Below are 4,727 nucleotides of genomic sequence, written 5' to 3' on the forward strand. Positions count from 1 at the left end.
ATAAATGAACAAAATTCCTCATAATACTGATTCAAAGAGAAAAAATTCTAGCAGCACTGTGGAGCATGGGGCCTTCTCTGGATTACCCATCTCTTTACCCTCATTTCCCTTAACTCCACATTTTTCCCCACTACGCTATCCGTGATATGCTTCCTGTTTATAATTTTTCTCTTGCTAGAATGTAAGCTCCACAAAAATAAGCTGTTCACTTGCTTCTATACTGAACACCTAGAACGTGCCTGCTACAAACCTTAATAACTACTGACCAATATCTTTCAGATGTTTTGTAATTTATTGCATCATAGTATTTAAAGATGTTAATTTTGCTTCATTTTCAACTCCTTTGCTCAGGAAACCTTTCCCCAATTTTCCCACAGTACCACTTTAGCTATAATCTATGCGATAACAAACTTCCAGAGCGGCACCAGCCGGGACCTATCAAACCCTTGGTCACTGCAATATAAAAGCTGGGGACTGCAGGGTATTTTTCACTGCCTTTACTTGGAATTCTCATAGCCCTGTCACTGATCTTTGTACTAACTACATGAGTCTCATCCAACTCCTTTGGTAGAAAACTTAGGAAGCAAAGAGCACCTCTGGTGGTTGTCACTGTATCATATGCATCTCTTATTTCACAGCATGTCTCACAGCTTAGAATCATTTCAGTACTTTATTTCCTCTACTGGAATATAAGCTCATGAATAAGAATACAGTGTGTCTGTTTTGCTCACTAAATTCTGAACATATAACAGGGTTAATAAATACTTGTTAGATGAATAAAAAGCTAAAAACAAACAGCCAAAATAATTAACCTTTTTAATTTTTTAAAGGAAAAATACTCTCCATAGGAAGGCATTTCTATTCTTATGTCCATCAGTAGCCAAATGGAACTTGATATAAACATTTCCAAAATGCCAGCTTTGGTTTAATGCACAACTTTGAAAATAACTCATTAATGTACATTTCAAGATGCTACTAACAAATTCATTAATATCCAAGATTCGCTAATGTATGCCAAAGGTTGTCCAGGGTTAACATTTTCATTACAATGAATGGCAAAATCCCAGGAAATATTTGCCTGAATCAAATTATTTAATTTCTAAAGTTAGTGTAGCACTCTGGAAAATCTAATTCACCCAGACACACTCCACAAATACACACAAATGCACACATGCACACATACAAACTGTTCACTAGGGCATAAGAGCAATTTAATGAAAACAACTTAGATATGGAAAGGGTATTTGTAAAGGTGGGATATCATTCAGACAACTGTAATAGAACAGGCAAAAAATTCTAGAGGCACACCTAAATAAAAGCCAACAAGTGATGTGCTATTGAACACTATACCTAAACATTAGGAATTTCACTGCAGTAGACAGATGTGGCAAACCGCAACACCAAAGCCAAGACTATAAACTTTGTTTCTTCTACACAAACTCTCTAACCATTATAAGGACAGATGAAACTCCACATGCAACAAAGATATAAATTATTTTTAATTTTTAAAAATAAAAAATATAAATCCTTGTTAAACACTTCATTTAAAAATATGTAGCTTTATTTTAAAATGTGGTAATGCTCAAAGATGGCAGTTAACTTCACTCATGTAAAAATGTTTTAAAAATATCATTACATTGATTTTTAAGTTATATACACTACCCTCAGCTAAATGTCTTCACCAAAATTCTCAAATACTATCAAAAAGAGTTGTACATTCTAGGCTCGCCACAATAAGAAACCTGGTTTCAGAGCTAAGGGTCAACCATTCATGAAACATTATTTCTGATGTGATGCAAATCACATGGGCAAGCATATTTAAAGGTGAGTGATAAATCCACAGTAGTTTGTTTTGGAGCGGGGCAAACAGGTGTTAAAATAATTGGCTCTAAATTGAGCAACTTCTTACCACTATACAAACTGAAAAGTCCACCTTCCTTTTCCAATCTAAAAGGGAAACAGAAGTGAACTATTAATAGTGTTGCATCCATTCTACTTAAAAATGGTTCTGAATTCTCAAAATTTTAAGCGTCTCTATGCTAAATCAATGTAACTGCTTTACTTAAGACATATCATACTAATGCCAACAGTATTGAAACATTTATGATTAACTCACTGACTTAAGACTCTCAATAACTATATAATCTGCATTTGTAACATTACAAAGTATTCAAATAGCTTTCCATTTTGTGAAGCAATGGAACATTCTACAAATCCATGAAAATATGAAGCAGTATAAATTTCATTTTAAATATATACATATACACAAAAAAACAAGATTGTATAGTCACTAAAGTATTAATAATGGCTATATCTCCAAGTGTTGGAATTTTAAGTGATTATTTTATTGTTAGGAAATTATTGTAAGAATAGACAACTTAAAAACCAAAGTGTATTTTTACCAGTGGAACTGTTTTGTCTTCACATTGTTTAAAGCTACCAACCAACATGAATTTGTCAAAGTGGCTACCCATATATTCTGATACATTTAAAAGATTTCTTGCAAGATGGTGAAGATCATGGTCATAAAATGATTTTCTCTGAACACTACAAGCTGATAAGCAACTTTGCCAGTAGGATTCCTATAGCTATATAATTTTATAGGAAAATTACTAATATCTGATCTTTAAAGGTTTTTCTCCGTTATCTTGCTTGGTATTTTTTACATCTCCTCCCTACAAGTTTTAACTATTATCCTTTTCACTCACAAAAGTTTCTCTGCACTAGAGACAGCACTAATTCAAAGGTACATGTAAGCCACTTAAGACTCAGCCTTAAGTACACTGCCAATTAGCTGGCAAAAATAAAAGAACCCGGAGCTTCAAGTTAGTAGTAAATTAACTAAATTTAAGGGTCTTGATTTTTTATAAGTCTTTAGAAGCCTGCATGTTAAAACACTGGTGATTTGTAAATTCGCAATGGAAATGGTGATGGCATTCACTGAGTCACACCAGCTCAAGTTACAGTACAGTGTGGGCGTGATACAATAAAAATGCCAATAAATTCCTATTTTGCAAACATCACCAAATTATGTTCTTATAAATCAAAATGCTATCAGACTCCAGGACAATTTTCATATACACTTACTGTGAATATACACACATTTCATCTTACACATTTTTCACACTGAAGTCACATGGAAAACATGTAAAGTTGAAACATTAAATCCACTGTTACGTTAATGGTCAAAACATTTGTACACACTACACTTCATTACCTTACTGCGTTGGGCTGAAAAGATATACCTCACACATTAAGTTTCCTAGTGTATCTGAAATAAAATTACATAAGGTCTTTTAGGCTAAATCTGAAATTTCACTTTTTATATGGCACAAGTCACAAGGAGTAGATGAAGTTTCCCATATGGTGATGGCAGAGTAAAAAAATATAAAGAAAGGAAAAGCTACAAAATTGAAATCTCAAGTATCAAATCCATTTGGGGACAGTGTCTTTAGACATTTGGCTCAATAATACAATCTCAACAGTTCTCCAAGAATCTGGAATCTTGTCAAGATTAAAATTATTATTTCATGTGCCTGGACAATTTATTAAGAGGTGACTAAGTCTTAGAAAGTGTTTCTGTTAAACATGAGTAGACACTCTACTCCTAAGCAAAAGATGTGCTGTTATAAAAAGCCCACTGACTCTGACTGACAGCAGGAGGGTGGGCGGAACCTTACAGAAAACATAATCCTAATTGCTACTCATAACTTAAAATTTCAATGGATTTAAACAAATTTAAATTATAAATACTCTCATTTAATAAAACACCCACACAATGACAAGAATGAGACTTTAATCAGTTTTAAGTGGAGTTTATAACACTAAGAGATAAAGGGTTGTTAACAAACACAGTAACAAATGGACATCTGATTGGTATGAGGCATTATCCTGTACACATCGTGTTTGTGTGTGTGTGTGTGTGTGTGTGTGTGTGTGTATCCTCAGTGCATAGCATTTACACACAGAGCCACTGCTGCACAAGAATATCTGAAGAGGCTGAATCAGAGTAAGGCTGTTTAACAGACTGAAAATTTGTAGTATATATATTCTATACGAAACAGATTGAACTTTTGAACTGGCAGAAAGAAGGCAACTCTGCCAAATACTAAAGCCCCCACTTGAGTGCACAGTTCCACCCCTTCCATCTGCATGCATGACACATTAACAGTATTTAAAGGTAAACGAGGCACTCTGTGGCAACCACAGCCATCGTTATGAACATATTGCACAAATTTTCTAGAACTAAACACGTAACTTGTACCCTACTTTTTTAAAGCTGAAACATTTGATGCTGCCGGTAAACTCCACTTAAGTTTATAACCTGTGCCACAGCGAAGAATGGTGATGCTATTCAACTACCCTTTTATAATTATGGCAAAAATATCCAAGAGGAGTTACAGAGGATTTGGGATGGTACAGGGCCCAACTGTAAGCTTTCTTAAAAGTGGTGCCTTCAAGTAACTTCAGACATGTAAGCTGCTGCACATACAAAAAGTCTAAAAAAACATTCCAGAAATTCAGGAGAAATTACCATAGAATGCATTTCAGGCTAATTATGAATACTGTCATAAATAAAAGTTTTAATTAGGACTTGAAAACCTTTCAGTCATAGCAATTCTTGTCAAATTCTATGGGGATGGTAACTGAAATAAAGGAGAGTATGTATAATATATATTTATATATATATAATATATATAATGCCATTTTTCCATTTCCAATGACTA

The sequence above is a fragment of the Octodon degus genome, unplaced genomic scaffold, assembly GCF_000260255.1.
Source record: "Octodon degus isolate 3935 unplaced genomic scaffold, OctDeg1.0 scaffold00046, whole genome shotgun sequence".
Taxonomy (NCBI): Eukaryota; Metazoa; Chordata; class Mammalia; order Rodentia; family Octodontidae; genus Octodon; species Octodon degus.